Source organism: Nomascus leucogenys, chromosome 21 (genome assembly GCF_006542625.1).
Source record: "Nomascus leucogenys isolate Asia chromosome 21, Asia_NLE_v1, whole genome shotgun sequence".
NCBI lineage: Eukaryota > Metazoa > Chordata > Mammalia > Primates > Hylobatidae > Nomascus > Nomascus leucogenys.
Genome location: NC_044401.1, coordinates 72,490,223 through 72,508,300, shown reverse-complemented (window position 1 = coordinate 72,508,300; position 18,078 = coordinate 72,490,223). Strand labels below are relative to the sequence as shown.

The 18,078-nt window shown below is 39.0% G+C and overlaps 1 protein-coding gene across 1 annotated transcript in view; it reads left to right on the top strand.

Moving 5' to 3' along the window:
- The first annotated feature begins 9,411 nt into the window (after positions 1-9,411).
- TAFA1 (TAFA chemokine like family member 1) overlaps positions 9,412-18,078 on the top strand; it is a 598,831-nt gene continuing 590,164 nt past the window's right edge. The window contains exon 1 of the mRNA XM_030802029.1: positions 9,412-9,618. The gene's annotated coding sequence lies outside the window, so the exon portion shown is untranslated. The remainder of the gene's footprint in view (positions 9,619-18,078) is intronic.

The window sequence follows — 18,078 nt, the reverse complement described above, 5'->3', positions numbered from 1 at the left end:
TATTCTCTTCTAGCTATTTTGAAATATACAATACTTTATTGTTAACTATAGTCACCCTATGCTGCTATCAAACATTAAAAATTACTCCTTCTAACTATATATTTGTACCCATTAATCAACTTCTCTTCTTCACCCCCCACCCATACACCCTTCCCAGCCTCTGGTATCTATCATTCTACTCTCTAACTCCATGAGATCAACTTAGAGAAATTAAGTTTTGCTCACAGTCACATCACTAATGATACAGTATGTCAGCTCTTAAGTGGTCTAAGTAAGACTTGGAAGATGCTTCACTTTTTATGTTGAAGTAGAAAGGTCCTAAGCTATATCTTCCATGAAGATTTTGGTTATTTAAGCAAAATATCCCTTTTTAAAAAAAAAAAAAAAAAACTAAGGTATTTGTAAAACCCAAATTATAAAATTCTGAATTCCTTTCAAACAGGCAAGACCTAAAACCATGATGTTTTTGAAGGGATCTGAGTAGATTTTATGAGCATATTGCCAAGATGATAGATCAATGGGAAGGTGGGAGCACACACAGAATGACAGGGAAATGTGGTAACGGAAATCAAATGCTTTCAAAAAGCTTGAACGCATTGTTCTCTTCTAAATATCCCTTTTGCTGTCATTATTAATCCTGGTATGTTGCTTTATTCTTCATATCTGGGAATTTCTTCTACTGTGAGATCTGGGTTTTATATAAAAAGATAATATATATTCTATTTTAGGACCTTCTTAAAGGTCACCTTGTGAATGATCTGAGAACTTAACCAGAGCATGCGCATTAGAGTCCTCATTAGCTACTCAAACAAAAGCTCTTAAAATTCACAGGATTCTGAGTTGGTGTGAGGGTGGAATGAAAAGACCCTTTTTTTTTTTCCTTCAAAAGCAAGCCAGGCAATCAACTCCAGGGGATGCCCATAGGGCCCATTAAAAATTTCAAGATGTGACATGAGCTTGATTGCTAAATTGGCGACACACGGAGGGGAAGCCGGCGCGCCTCAGAAGCAATATAATTCCTATGAAATAAATGTTCTTCTCTAAGCATGCCAAACTTTCAAGGCACCAGGGAAGTCAAATCTCTTATTTACATATTTGTTTTCTGTGAACAAACCCATTTCCTCCTCCCCGCTCCTGAAATACTCTGGGTCACAGGCAATGCATATTTGCTTATGTCTACTTTTTAGTAGATCCTTCACATTATGCACTTTTTGTTACAATAATCTCACAACTGGACTGTGCCTCCACTCTTTACCCCTTACAGTCTATTCTCAACCCAAATAGTTTCCTGCTGAAAAGGAAGTCACCTTGTGTTGCTCCTCTGCTCTAACCCTCAGAAATATTTTAGCCAACTCAGAACAAAGGCCTAAGTCCTTAGGATGGCCTACAGCAGTGGCTCCCAAAGTGTGGTCCCTGGATCTGCAAGATCGGTATCCCCTGGGAAGCTATCAGACATGCATTGTCTCAGGCCCTGCCCCAGATCTACTGAACCAGAAACACTGAGGATGAGCTGAGCCCAGAAATCAGTATTTTAACAAGTCACCCGGGTAATTATGATGCTGAGCTTCAGTATGAACACTGCTGTGCTAGAAGACTGTTGGTATTTGTGTCATATTTACCCTTTTGCTTCATTGACTGCTATTCTTCTCACACTACCCCAGCCACTCTGACCTCTGTGCTAAGAATATTCCTACCTCAGGGACTTAGGATTTTTTATTCCCTCTCCCCCAGATAGCTACATGCTCTGAAGTCTCTTGTCCGTGAGTAATGATGTCTCTGTCATGCATCTGTTTGTTCATTCGTTTATTCAACAAATATTTGCATATCCAAATGTTGGGCTCTGATCTACAAGCTTGGGATGTAAGACTAGGTCTCTGAACTTTGGTAATTTGCACTGTAAAAATCAGTTAAATATAAGTGATGACCATTGCATCACAGCCAATTCTTTTGATTTGGCAAGGACTGCTTGAGTTATTTTTGTACCTACCCTCACCAACTTCAGTCTTTTCTCAGATGCCATCCTTACAGGCGAGGCCTCCTTGTCCATTATATTAGCTTCCTAGGGCTGCCATTACAAGTGATAAACACACATGCACACGTATGTTTATTGCGGCACTATTCACAATAGCAAAGAGTTGGAACCAACCCAAATGTCCAACAACGATATACTGGATTAAGAAAATGTGGCATATATACACCATGGAATACTATGCAGCCATAAAAAATGCTGAGTTCATGTCCTTTGTGGGGACATGGATGAAACTGGAAAACATCATTCTCAGTAAACTATCACAAGGACAAAAAACCAAACACCGCATGTTCTCACTCATAGGTGGGAATTGAACAATGAGAACTCATGGACACAGGAAGGGGAACATGACACTCCGGGGACTGTTGTGGGGTTGGGGGAGGGGGGAGGGACAGCATTAGGAGACATGCCTAATGCTAAATGACAAGTTAATGGGTGCAGGAAATCAACATGGCACATGGATACATATGTAACAAACCTGCACATTGAGCACATGTACCCTAAAACCTAAAGTATAATAAAAAAAAAAAAGCTAGTATCTAGCTACTATAAAAAAAAAACAAAAAACAAAAACCAAACAAACAAACAAAAAAAAACAAGTGCTACCAACCAGGGGGCTTAGGAAACAACAAGAGATATTTCTTCTCCCACAGTTCTGAAGGCCAGAAAAATCCAGGTGTCAGCAGGGCTATACTCCCTCTGAGACTCTAGGTAGAATCCTTCCTTGCCTCTTCCTAGCTTCTGGTGACAGCCAGACATCCTTGGTGTTCCTTGGCTTGTCTCTGTATCCCTCCAGTCTCTGCCTCTGTTGTCATGGTGCTCTCCCTGTGTGTCTTCACCCTGTCTTCTTAGAAGGACACCAGTCATTTTGGTTTCAGAGCCCACTCTACTCCAGTATAGCCTTATCGTAGCTAGCTACATCTTCAACATATCTGTTTCCAAATAAGATCACATTCTGAGGCACTGGAAAATAGGACATCAATATACATTTTCTTAATGGGGGGGCAGATGTAACTTATAATTCCCACCCTATTTAAAATTGTACCTTGCCCTCCGCATGGCATACCCCGCTTCTTCTGTGCTCTGTTTCTTTTCTTGCTGCTTGTGACTTCCCAACACACTCTATGTTTTTCTTCTCTATTTGGCTTCCTGTCTGGCTCCCTCCACTGGAATTTAAGTTTCATAAGGGCAAGGATTCTTATTCCTTTCATTGTCATACCCACAAAATCCATAGCTTTTAGAATATACCTGGCACACAGTAGTGGCTCCATATATATTTGTTGAATGAATGAAAATGATAGATCACTAACAATATCATTCAGTTGTTCAGAAGTCTGATTAATTTAAAGCAGAAAAAGCACTATTTTTTAATTTTTATTTTTCATTCCTAGGAGGCTAAGTACAGAGAGAGTATTATGACAGTGCCACCTGAGAAAAGTTAAATTTATTCTAAAATAAATGATAAGCTTCTTGGTGGACAGGGTTTTCTATCAGGGAAAGACCCAAGGGAAGTTTTGTTTCTGGGGGTATTTCTGGATAACTGAACTGGCACCCAGGAATCAGGAAAGAAGTGGTATCAGAAGTATCATTGGTCAAAGCAAGACAGAGTAAAAGGCTCTCCCATTGCAGTTTCTTGTACCTGGGTAATGAAGTCTCTGTTCATACACTTGTTCATTTATTCAACAACTATTTGCATATCTAAATGTTGAGCTCTGGGCTACAAGCTTGGGATACTAAGACTAGTTCTGTGATCTTATGGAATTTCCCTTGTAGAAAGAAGTTCAATATAAGTGATGATAGCCACTCTTTTCATTTGGCAAGGACTGCTTGAACTATCTCTGTACCTACCCCAAAGAAAATCAACTTCTTTTTACCCAGTCTAGGCACAAAATAATACAGATATTTAGTGGCCAAGTGGGAAGCCACCGAAACAGAGGACTGGATTGGAATTTCAAAGATAAGCCTGCTATTGATCAGGCTTTATTACTAGAGTCAGTGCTCAAGCATCCCCCTGAGCAATGGAATTAGATGAAGGTGCTGTTTAGGGAAGGTTAGAATGCAGGGCTTTAACCTTATACCCAAGTTTGCATTTCTGTTCTGCTATTTATGAGACGTATGACTTCAGAAAAGGTACCTAACCTATCTGAGGCTGTTTTCTCATCTATAAAATGGCATTAATCTTTCAGTATTGTGTGATTAACACAGATAAAAAATATAAGGTTTAGCACAGTGGCAGGTCCACAGTAAGCAGTCAATAAGTTGGTATTCAAGAGAAACATAAATCCAGATGGTATACTTAAGAGTTTGGTGGATCTTGGCTTCTCTTTCAGGGCATCATGGGACGGAAAAAAATGGAGTTATGAAAACAATGTGAGCCACAGTTCTGGAAATGGGAACACCCACACAAATCAAGAAGCAGACAATGGTGTCAGGAACATAGGAAAAATTGCAAACTTCTCATGTATTTATTTTTAGGGAGGTTGCCTACGTTTTATCGGTTATAATTCTCGGATGGCAAATTTAAGGCAAGTTTCATAAAACACTTTGGGAAAGTTAACCATAATATTAAAGCATGAGGTTTCATCCCAGTATTGTTAAAATTTGGCAGAATGGCTTGGGAGGCCGTTCTCTTTAGCAGCTCGCTTAACCATGCTGCTTAGAAAAGATGGCAGTGAATTAAAACTGAAAGGCAAACTGTGCTCTCACCATCTGTCTTGAAATAAGTATGATATGGTTGTCATTCAGACTGTTTGGAAAGGAAAACCATTTATAAGTTTCTCCAGACCTGGAATGAGCACTCTGGACAGAGTTGGATCCAAACTATAAAAAAATTCTTCCTAAGGTTATTTCCAAGGCTTCCATTTCAATAGCAATCCTTTCATAATCAGGCTTAAGCCATCCATTGATTTAAATTACTTTATGAGACTGGATTAATTAAAATGCTCAAGATAAGAAACCCCCATCTATCTCCCTTTCCTATTTATCTTGTTCTTCTCCCATGGATCATCAAAATTTGGATAGCGTGTTGAGGGCTACTCAAATGGTCAGGAACTAACAACTGTGATTCACATGGTGGCTTTAGAAAAGTTGCATCTGTAGCAACAATCAGATTTTACTCTGGGAGAACAATTGCACATGATTAAAAATTCTGCACCTACACAAACAAAGTGTCATTTTCTAAAGATGTCCTTGTGCTTTAGAGACTGAGACAAGGAAGGAATGAAGTCTACATCCCCTCCTGCCCCCTTTGCTAGACTCTCCAGCATGCTGTCAATGTATCAGTTTGCTGGCCCACTTCTGACTAAACAGAAGGATCTTTTCGTACAGGTAAGGTATTTCATATGCATTTTTCCGCTCTGGAAACATGAGCAGTGGCCTCTTTAGGTCAGATATATAGGTCTACATTATGGATGGCACACAGTGCCTGCTTTTATAAGCTGATTGCCAATCTGTCCTTGCTTACCCTAGAGCAGAGAAGATGTCCAATCCAAACAAGCATCTTTCAGCTAAATGACCTTTGCTCAGCCTTACTCTCTTTAGAACTTTACCTGTCTACAGCGTTGGATGAAACTAGGTTTAATATCTATTCAGTCATTCCTTAAGCATTAGATGTTTACATTTCAAGCAACACAGAATAATTCTGCTTTGTTGCTAATACTGGTGGCGGTGGAGTACTATTTTATGAGGAGAAATAACTTGACTTAGAATATTTCTACCTTTTGTAACAGTGTGCTGTATTTTAAGTTCAAACAAAAAGTTTTATAGACTCATCACAGCTGGCGGCTGGAAGTGACTATTGGGCAATCACTCCATACCATCCGCTTCTTAAAAATGACAAGCTTAATTGTCCTACCCATGATTCCTAAGTGGAGAATCATAAGCCACAGAATTAAGAAAAATGTTTAACGAGTGGCCCAGTTGGAGAAGAGTAGAGTTCTTTAAAGAATGACTAGGAAAGCATGTCTTTCTATGTGGTACCTGAAAGACAATTTCAGGCCCCTATGAATAAGTAGTATTATTATTACTTTTACTATATTTTAGGCCCGATGCTGGAAGGTACCTGGAAGAAGAAGATAAACATTTTTGGGGAGCTTTGAGGGCAGTTTCTATCCTGTGGAATTGAGTACTTCTCATTAGCAAAATTGTACGCCAAATTTATTCCTCCCAGTCTTCTCTTTTAGATCCTCCCAGGCCAGTTTTGGAGCACCTGCCCACCCCTACCCCCAACTGCATTTTGTGGAATCCATTTTTTGCTACAGGCATCATTTACCTCTCCCTGTTCCAGCAGCTCCTGGCCACTGACCTCTATTTCTTGAAAGCAGAGCCTTTCCGCTGTTTGTCTGTTTTACTCCTGTTTCTAAATGTGTTCACCATTAACATCTTCATGGAGTTTATCTCATTTGTTGAATGAGCTACCCTTTGTTTTAGTGAATGTAATTTGACTGAAAGAATTCCAGTTAAGGTATGTAAGTAGAAATGTGGTTGCTGATAGTACCAGGAGAAATTTCATAGAAATCAGGGGCAGGAAATACTATGATGCCTGGGCCTTGTGGGAGACGGAACTGGTAAATGAGTCTGGATTTAAACAGGTCTGGGAGCCTCAACAGACATGGAGTCCACGGGCTTCATTCAAATGCTTTGTCATCATTATGATTCTGTAGGCTTTTATGTGTCCTTCATTTTGGGCCCTGCAACCAACCCATCCAGTGTCTTACAATCCCAAATCCAAATTCCTTGGAAGCAAATCCATTGGACTGCCTCATCTTTTCCCATTATTCCCCAGGTCATCAAACAGCCCATCAGATGCACTGGGGTCGAGCTGCACTGAGGGGAGAGTAAGGAGGAAGAGTCTCACACAGACACATACACACACACGCAGACACAGATACACACACACACACACAACACACACGGAGCATCCAAGGCTGTGGCCTCTGACGGATAGTTTGAGAAAGGGGAGTGGTGTATCCTCTAATATAAGGTCCTAAAATAAGATAAAGGCCCAGGGACCTTTATGGAATAGCTAATATGTTATCTCAGCAAAGTAGTGTTTGAAAGGGAGTAAGGGGCTAAGGTCGATTTTCACTTATATTCAAATCGTATTGAAAAATCATTTCCTATTTTTCCCAGGGTCAATTCCTGACAGCAGTTTGAAAGTGGAAGACTTAATACACATATTCTTACGTGTGTGTGTGTGTGTGTGGTGTGTCAGGAGAAAGCATATGACACTATTGCAGTGGCAACAGAAGAGAAAGTAGTATGGACTTTTCGTGCTAGACGAGATTTTAGAGATCTGCCGGCCCAACCCACACATTTTACACATGAAGAAATCCACACTCATAAAATGTAGATGGCTAAGTTAAGGGTGTACAGCTATTAAGTGGCAGAATAGAGACTCGGATCTCAAATCGCAGGCAGAAAAAAGCTCAGATCCCCAATCCAATGAGCTTCACAACCCAGCTCTATTATATTTTTGTCTCCAGAAATAAAGTCTTTATTATTAGTTTGGTGCAAAAGTAATTGCAGTTTTTACCATCAAAATTGCAAAAACTGAATTACTTGTGCACTGACCTATAATTGAAGCAAGCCCAAATATATATCATGCTTTGTCATTGCATGATTGCTTATTAGCTTTTAGTTCTCACCTGAAAGGTTAGTACCCCAAAGGGCTCCTTGACCACTACCTACCGTCAGTTCCACTCCTTGTTCCCCAGGTTTTCCATGATATCATTCTTTTCTTACATTCAGATCACATGCCCCAATCTTTAATCACCTTGTGCATTTGTGTCCTCGTTTTACTCTTCCAGTAAAATATGAGGCTCCATGAAGGTAAAGATTGTTTCTCTTCTTCACGTCTGCATCCCTAGCTCCTGTAATCATGCCCAGCATATTGTAGGAGCACCTAAATAGTCATGCCTGTGTACATTTAATACATATAACTATTAAAATAATAAGTGGTTGGAGAGAACACATAAACTCTTCTTGGCCATATATACTTCCTAATTACTGACAGCATACAAAGTTTAATATCTCTATGCTATTATGGTTCTCTAAAGATCCCCATATATTTTTGTGTGCTGTGTCATAATTTCAAGCTAAAACAAAACCTGGAATTCATAGCAAAGGGAACAAGCAACATCCGATTCAGATGTGATTTTACCTGTGTGGGTGTATTCCACATAACTGTGAGTGTGCTTGTAACAGAGAGTAACTTGGCTTAGAGATGCTGCATCCCAAATATCCTCTTTGTTTGTGACTCTGACTTAGTCCTGTCACTTTGTTTGTGACTTGTGACTTTGTACTGTGACTCTGATGGTAAGAATTGTCCATTCTTATTTCTGGCTCTTGGCAGCCTACAGATGCTTCCTGTTAGTGCTCCTGGCAGGTTACTGATGGGGCCTGTTGTTTATTGCCCTATCTATCAAGTCCTATTTATTTTTAAAATAAACTTTAAGTATACTGTAAACTCCCTTCACAAACAGATTTTTCCTCCTCTTTTACACTTGACAAGACTCTAAAAGGAATAGTAACTCTGTCTCATAAATATTTGAACCTGAACCTTTTAGAAAAGAATTATACTTAAGCTACTCAAGAGCAGGAAAGGTCTCTGTCTGAAACTTCCCTTCTAACTACTCACTTCTCTCTTCCTCTTCAATCTCTCTCTCACTTTTTTTTTTTTTTTTTGCATTATCTTATTCCTACTTTTACACTGCTCCCTTATCCCACTGCACACCCAATTCTGTGGTCAAAACTGCTGTCCATATCTTTATTAAGTATTGCTTTTATAATGTAAATGTCTTTATTAAAAATATTAAAGGGCCTACTATTTCCAAGCTCATCAAACCCAAATGTTTTACATCTCTTGCTTGGTCCTACGTCATGTAAATTTACTATTTTATTCAATCATCTAACTCAAAGCTGATGAGAAAGGATGTTGACATGGTAAAACAACAAAAAAAAAGTGTCTTGGGGTTTAGATTCATACTGACTTGGGTTCAATTTTAACACTACTACTTATTAGCTGACAGCCTTGAGGAAGTCTCCTAACTTCTCTTACTATGCTTTCTCATTAGAAAAGTGAATACTAATAATACCCATTTGAGTAAAGATTCATGGTTGTGATAATTAATTTGAAGTGTCAACTTGATTGGATTAAGGAATACTTAGGAAACTGGAAAGTATTACTTCTGGTTGTGTCTGTGAGGTTTCCAGAGGAGACTGGTGCATGAATCAGTGGACTGAGTGGGGAAGATCCACCCTCAATGTGGGTGGGCACTATCCAATTGGCTGGGGGCCCAGATAGAACAAAAAAGGAGAGAAAAAGATTTCCTTTCTGTCTCTCCTAGAGCTAGGACATTCTTCTCCTCCTGTCCTTGGACATCAGAACCCCAGGCTCTCCAGCCTTTGGACTTCAGGACTTACACAAGCAACCTGCTGGGTTCTTAGGTCTTTGGCCTTGTACTGAGGCTTACACCATCAGCTTCCCTGGTCCTGAGACTTTTGGACTTGGATTGAGCCACACTACTGGCATCCCAGGATCTCCAGCTTGCAGACAGCCTGTCGTGGGACTTCACAGCCTCCATAATTATGTGAGCCAATTCCCCTAATAAATCTCCTCATATGTCTATCCATGTCTCTATCTATACCTATATCTATATCATCTATCTATATCTATAAACTCTCAATATATTTATATCCTATTGGTTCTGTTTCTCTGGAGAACCCTGACTAATGCAGTAGCATTCTCTAAATAATTATAACTCTTCTCTTTCTAAGCACATGGTAGCATTACATTCCACCAGTACTTTTCAGTTTAGGAATGGTTAAATGATTTGTTTTGACTAATGAAATGTGAGTGGAAGGGATGTGTTTCACTAGTGGACAGACATTTTTAGAGACAGTGTGTGATTTACAATGGTCCCTTCCCCCAATGAGACAAATATGAAAACATATGGAGAAAGCTTTCATTATCCTGGGATCTTGGCTGTTTACAATAAGCAAATCCTCCTACTGATCCCCCCGGATATGCAGCATGAGCTATGGGGGTTGCTTGTTACTACAGCAAACATTTTTGTATTCTAACTGAAACATCTATTTGGCAAGGTTGTTTGGAGGATGAGTGACAATATACTTAGAGAGGCAACACAATGCCACTATGCAATCAATCAGTGGTATCTGTCATCATCAGGAACATTATCAGTGTTGTTAGCATTGTTATTTTGTTAGATTTATTTCTATCCTGCATTTTGTCTTTATTCCCATTATCTTATTGTGCTTTAATGTTTACATTTCTTGGCCTTCATTAAATTATAAGATCTTTGAGAAGGACAGCATACTTCATGTGCCCTCAGTCAGGAATAACCCATTGGATATGGTATCCATTCCAACAATTCTACTGTTGTAGCCTGAATGCAAATATACATAATACATAAACAAATGGGCATATTTGTATTCCAGTAAAACTTAGTTTATAAAAACAGAAGGCAAACCATAGTCTGTAACCTTCATTTAGACTCTATTCTTATCCCTCTCCCTCCTTCTCTCTTTCCATCTTCAATGCTAGTTTTCCTCTTTCTCTTGTGGGTGTGATTGTATTCTCTGCTTCCCCAGGTAACCTTTTTCCTCAAAGATAAAAGTAGCCACCACTACTCCTGTTATAAAGGAAGTAAATCCCCTCCTCCCCTGTGTTCTTCCTTGGGTAATGTGCCCACACTTGAGCCAATCTCTGCTGACAGAACATGGGAATTCCTGATTGGTCAGGCTTGAGACATGTGACCAACCCAATGATCACAGAATGGTCTGTGATTCATGAATCTTTCAGGGCCATCAGGGGTGCAGATGGAAAAAAGTAAGATGCTTGGTAGACATAACATGGGGCTTCTTACAAGCTCTTTTCTCCTACACATGCAGAGAAACAGGAAAGAACCTAGTTCACAGGACCATCCTTAACAAATATGTATTGGGTAGTAGGCTTGATACTTCATAGCCAATTTCCCTGGATATTCTTCAAAGACTTCCTGTGGGGTCTGCAAACAAAAGTGTTAGCTTGTATTTCTGATGGATTGGTTGTGAGAGGTAAGAAATACAGCAAACGAAGAAGACTCTTAAGTTTCTGGCTGAAGCGCCTGGGTGAGTGGAGGTACCATATATTTAGATGGTTAGAATTCATCTCCTAAACTGTAAGGGGGAAGCAGCAATATGGATACTCCCCAGTTGGCTTGTAAGTATTTTCCAATGATCTGGGAAAACTTACCAAACTTTACAAAAGCTAATAAACAAAGTAATATATGTTATATGAGTCAGGACTCTCTGGAAACTATCCAAATTCCTCTCTGTAATATGGGGAATGCCTGAAAATTCCTAATATGAAATACCATACTACAGGGGGAAAAATAAAACACCTTATTCCTGCTATTCCTGGCCACATAAGGTCTGTGTAAAGGGCATTACTGGCTGCTGTAGATATGTGTTGGGCACTCAAAAACTGAGTCAGTTTAGTATACCAGTACATCTTCTATTTTTACTTTGCTCAGAAAATCTGATGAAATTATACAAATCCCTGAAATCTAATATTTTTATGTGATAAGATTGTGTAAGAGGAGGGGGTGGAAGAGAAGTTTGGAAAATGTGGTGACAGATGGCAAGTGGGCTCAGGCACATAGCGTTCCTATATATAGGGGAGGGGACAATCTGGTTAATCAAGGGGAGGGGGGAGCACTTTCAAATTTAGATTCAAGTATTTTATATATTCAGCAACATCATTTAGTGAAGCAGCCTAGCTGGGTAGAATTTTTAATTTTTTTCTTGGTTGGGGGTGAGCTGTGTGATATATATTTTCAACAGTTTTCCATATTCTTTCATGATGTCTACGTTTAACAATCAAATTGTATCTATAAGTTTTGGGTGTGTCTGTTGATAGAGGGCTGAGAATATATATTTCTAGAGAGAGTTCCTTCCAAGGAAATTTACAACATTTCAAAAATTAGGGTCATTACAACTAATTGAACAAGAATGGAAAATTAAAGTGAATGTTCACAATGAAGATGTCTTTATAGTTCAGTAGAATGAGCAGTGAGCTGGCAATGAGGACCCGTGAGTTCCAGGCCCAGCTCTAGGTAATACAGTCCCAGGTAGACTGTGTTGTCTTACACAAGGCACTTCAGCTCTTTGAATCTGAGTCTGTTTATTTTTAAACTGAGAGTCCGGGTTAAATTATCTATAGGATAATCTTGGTTTTATATTTCCATTGTTATAGGCCGTGTCTTAGTGCTCCGTTAGTTAGGGTGCTTTTGATTCCAAGTAACAACAAGTAACAACAGAAAGCCCTGCTGAAGCTGTCTTAATTCATCACAGGGAAAGCCTAGTGTTGAGTGGACTTTCGGATAGGTTGGATTCAACAAAGGACATTTCCCCAACTTGTTTACTCTTCTTTCCAGGGTGTCGGCCTCATCCTGACAGGTTGGTGGCTCTTCAGGATATGAAAATATCAGTTAATGACTACTGGTTAATGTCGTGATTTTTTATACAACTCTGGATGAAAAGAGAAAATCACTTTCTGAGGCTGTCTTAGACAAGTGAGGAAATGTCTTTTAGAAGATCCCTGAAAACTTGTCCTTGCATGACTTTGGCTTAAACTGACTTTTGTTCACATCTGTGATGATGTCAAGGGAATGGGGCTACTGTGAACTACAGGAAAGACTTCTGGAACCAGCGGTTAGCTTGGCAGGGAGATTGTGGTTACATAAGTGAAAATCAAGAAGGATCATAAGTAATGGAAGCAACCATGAAATCTGCCACACATGGCTTTGAACACTTAAGTTTCATATGATCTACACAGTTAAATACGAACTAGAAAAAAAAACTAATGAAATAGAGGTTTTATATGGTAGCTATTATTGTACCAAGCACAAAGTAAGCATTCAATAAAGATGCCTACCTTGAGTTAACCTTAAATCTGTTAAACACAGATCTCTCAGTTGACAACTAAATAACAAGAAATGGCAGGTATTTTGGGGGTTGCCATGGTGGCCAGAGGCCTTCTGCTGTACATTTTTGTTTTAATGCAGTGGTTTTCAAACTTGGCTGCAAATTGGAACCACTTAGGGAGCTTTGAAAAATGCTATTGCTTGAGTCCCATCTCCAGAGTTCCTGATTTGATTGATCTGGGTGGGGGCCTGGGCATTTAGAGTTTTAAAAACTCTACAGATTATTGTAACTTACTGCCAAGATTGAGGATTTCTGGCTTAGGGACTCCAAACATGAGCATGCTAGGTGTGTTCTCATCCCCTTTTCCCTTGAACTCCCTTTTATAATTCTCTTTTCTCTACTCTAAACTTGTAACTGTTAGATTCTTCTCCCTGAGCTGGGACTCCCAGAGATTCCACATGTTCTCCATTACACTATGACAAAAACCTGAATGTGAGGGTGGAAACCAAGAGTAGGGAAGGCGTACTGTCAATAGGGTGTGTTAGAAGAAGGGGACAAAGGGGTGGAGAAAAGAAGAAGTGATGCAAAAAGCATTTTCCTCTGGCACTAGGATGAGGTTGGAGATGCACATTTAGGCACTCTCAGACTCAGATTCCCACACAAACACCCATACACATACAGACACATCATCTAAAATTCTTCCCAGCCTCCTCCCTGCTCAGCCCACTGCCAACCGCTTGCTTAGAATCTTGCTGCAAATTCATAAAACACCTAAAACATGAATAAATGAGAAGTGACTGTGTATTCATTCATTCACACATTCATGTATTCATATGTTCTATAAATATTGATTAGGCACCTACTATGTGCCAGGTACATTGCCAGATGGTGAGTGAACAGTGATAAATAAAACAGGAGCTTATAGCACATTAAAGACCTTGAATCTGGAAAGGGTTCGGAGTGTATGAAGCAGGGAAATGATTATCTTCTTCACCAGTAATTGAGTTCTAGTCTCCGTACCTCATTTGTTGAGTGAGTCCTTGGTAAATGAATGACTGCCGAAATGAATTAGTGAGAAAAGACCAGAGTGACTGGAACATGGTGCATGTGCAGATGTTTAGGGAAAAGTGGAATAATATTAGGTTGGAAATAGGGGTGGATATCAGTTCATGCTGGACCTAGTTTTTTAAAAATCAGACATTATATTCTGTGCATTGGGAGATAATTTCATATTTTCAAGAAAGGTGTGATACGGTCAGAGAAAGTATCCCTGAAATGAGGGGGAATAAATAAAGGGCTATTTGGGAAAACAATAAAATGGAAAAATGTTTCTGAAAGAGAGAAAAGAATGTGCAAAAGCTTTGAGTCAAGAGTGGTATAATATGGCTGGGTGTGGTGAGTCATGCCTGCAATCCCAGCACTTTGGGAAGCCAAGGTGGGCAGATCACTTGAGGCCAGGAGTTCGAGACCAGCCTGGCCAACATGACAAAACCCCATCTCTAATAAAAATACAAAAATTAGCCTGGTGTGGTGGTCTGTGCCTATAATCCCACCTATTCAGGAGGCTTATGGAGGAGAATTCCCCAAACTTGGGAGGCAGAGGTTGCAGTGAGCCGAGGTCACTGCACTTCAGCCTGGGCAACAGAGCAAAACTCCACCTCAGAAAAAAAGAATGGTATAATATGTTTGAGGAGCTGAAAGGCACTATGCTGCTTTGCCTAATTGTATGGATATAAAAGATAGTCTAGGGGAGAGACAATAATAGAGAAATATGGCACAGAACAATAGATGCTACAGAAAGTGCAGTTGACAGAATCTGTGGGAGTGTAGAGGAGGAGTTTCTAACTTAGACTTGGGAGGCCAAGAGAAACTCCATAGAGAATGACATCAAGAACCTAATGTGGAAAAGCAAGCTAAGTTAGAAAAAAGGAAGGGGAAGGGAAATGGTAGGTAGAAATGAAAGATAGAGCAAGGATTTTTCAAATAGAAAGAATGTTTCAATAGAATTCCACACTTCTGCACATTCAAAGGTATAGAGAAGTGAGAAAACATCTTACAATTCTGAGCAAAATCTTAATTACACCAAATAAATCAAATTTAATTTTAAAACTTTATGGAGATTTATAGTATACCAGATACACCGATATGCATCTAACAATGATCTTTTGAAGCAGGTGTCAGTGAGGCAACTTAGGTGAAGTTACATAGAATCCAACAGCTAGTAAGAGGTAGAGCTGAAATAGACTCAAGCAGTTTGACTCCAGAGTTCATTATCTCATTCCTGCTGTTAGATTGCCTCTCTGACTACATTAAAAAATAAATAAATAAAAGGAGGAAGACCCAAAAAGATATAGATTAAAATACATATATATGTTTCTATTTTCCTGTGTTTTTCTACTATTTCTGGAAATTGTCTAGTTCACATAATTAAAAACTCAAGCCAGATAAAAGAGAATAAGCAGCATATTAACAGTAAGACAAAGACTTCTATTCTTCAGAAATTTACTTAAAGGCAAATCAGACATAAACCTAGGAAGTCAAGAAAAGTTAATAGGACTTAAGCCCACACCAAGAAAATAAGATATATGTATGATTACTTTTTTTTGTAGTTAACCACTGACACTATGTAGGATCCTATAGAAAAAGAAAGGCATTCCTGTTTTTAATTTTTTGTTTCATGTAGTAAAAAATTTACTACCACAAAAGTAAAATCAACCACACTTAACAAGCAGTGAATGGATGTTGAATATTTCAAGAAACAAAAGTACAGTACTTTAGATTGGTTAAGTGGATTAAGAGCACCATTAGAGGACTGACATGAGAAATGTGATATTTTAAGGAAAAAATAATAAAATATAAAAAATACAATGAAAAACCATAAAACATAAAAAACATATATTAAACAAAAAATATATTAAACAAAAAAACCATATATTAAATTACAATTTTTTAAAAAAACAACAGCACGAAATAGGCATGTTCGAAAAAGTGTTAGAAGTATGTACACTTAAATGTGAATACTGGTAACATTTGTGTGATAGATTATAGATGACTTTTAAAATTTTTAGTTTAGATCTTGAGTTATCTACCTTTTAACATATGAATACACTATTTTATAAGTAGGAAGAAATTATAAAACATATCAAAGTCCTTTAGTCCTAAAAGTACATATGAAAGCTTTACTAGCCTTAGTCAACATTATGCCTTCGGTATTCATTTTCCTTTTCCCATTATTATCCTAATTCTCCTTTAAGTGTCACCCTCCCCCACTGCATGTATCTCTTTTGGGGGATGCTCTCCTGAGTTAGGGATGTGGCATGTACTGTAGTTCTAAGGCCAACAATGTGATCTTTCCCCCTGGTCAAGGTCACTGGCTTAAGGAGGGGCAAGTGACCCAAGTTAAACTAATGAGGCATGACAAGTAGTTTGCTGGAGGAAGCTAGGAATAAATAATCCTTGCTCATGTGAGAAAAACCCAAAACAATCCTTTCTCTTGTTCCTATGTGGATGAGGAAGCACGTAGCCCAGGCAGCCATTGGCAGCCATGTTTCAGCCATGAGGAGACACCTGCTTTACAATGAATAGAAATCCTGGAAGGCAGAGAGAGTTGGAAATGAGCTAGTTCTTTGATGGGTTAGTGGAATTGCTGATCAAACCCACCTGCAAGTGAATGCCATCTGTGGGCTATCAACCCATAGGAAACCGTACATCTTCTTTATTATTTACTCCAGTTTGAATTTTGTGTGTGCATGTTTGTTTTTCTGTTGGTTGTAACCAAACACATCCTACTTCTTTCTTTCTATGCTGTTCTCATCCTGGAAGGTTACTATCAGGTAATTAAATATCTTTCTTCTAGCTTACTAAAAATTATTCAAAATCACAGGTTTGATTTTCCTTGACCTGGCTGGTGTATTCTAGAACTGTGCTATCCAATACAGTAGCTATCAACCAAATGTGGCTATTTAAATTTAAAATAGTTAAAATTAAATAGAATTAAAAATTCAGTTTCTTGGTTGCACTTGTGACATTTCAAATGCTTAATAGCTACATGCCAGTAGTGGCTACCATATTAGCCAGCAGAAATAGAGAACATCTTCAACATTGCAGAAAGTTCTACTGAATAGTGCTCTCTCTCATTCTCTCTATCCCGCTCTGTGTGTGTGTGTGTGTGTGTGTGTGTGTGTGTGTGTGTATGTGTGTGTCTATGTTGGAGGGAGGGGAAGCACACAAAAGAGCAACATTAGATTGGGAAAGTTGTGTTGTAACGTCATCTATGCTAGTTAATTTACCACGTTCCTTTGAGTAAGCCACTTCCCCTTTCTCAGGTCTTCATCTTTCTTCTAAAAGTAAGAGGCTAGACTAGGAAATTTTGGGGGTCTCTTCTAGGTCCAATATACTGAAATTTTAAGTGCTTTCTTTTGACTTTTAACATCTGTAGACATTTTTTATTCTCCTGAGATCAGCTGTGAGATCTACCATCAGATCATATTGGATATCAAATACTGAGAACCAAGGTGGAAAATTCAGGACAGTTTCATTTTTTTTTCTCCTAGCAAAAAAAATCCAACACAAATTTAGTGGCAAGTAGGCACTGATGTACAGGCCAGTTTCCTTTACTTAGTGTCATTGCAATAGGCTAACACATGACAGGGTGGTCACCCTGAATATGGGTCACCACTTCATACATGAATATATTGCCTACCAAAAAAATAGAAAACCAAAAAACTAGCAAAGGCTGTGGAGAGGGTCACAAAATCTACTTAGTTCTTTCTTTTCTTTCTTTTTTTATTTGAGATCGAGTTTCTCATCACTCAGGCTGGAGTGCAATGGTGATCTTGGCTCACTACAACCTCTGCCTCCGGGGTTCAAGCAATTCTCCTGTTTCAGCCTTCTGAGTAGCTGGGATTACAGGCACCTGCCACCACACCTGGCTAATTTTCATATTTTTAGTAGAGACGGGGTTTCATCATATTTTTCAGGCTTGTCTTGAACTCCTGACCTCAGGCCATCCGCCCGCCTCGGCCTCCCAAAGTGCTGGGATTATAGGCGTGAGCCACCATGCCTGGTCAAAGCTACTTTTTTCTGTAAAGGCAGCTCGTTATGCATGCCATCCTGATGGTGAA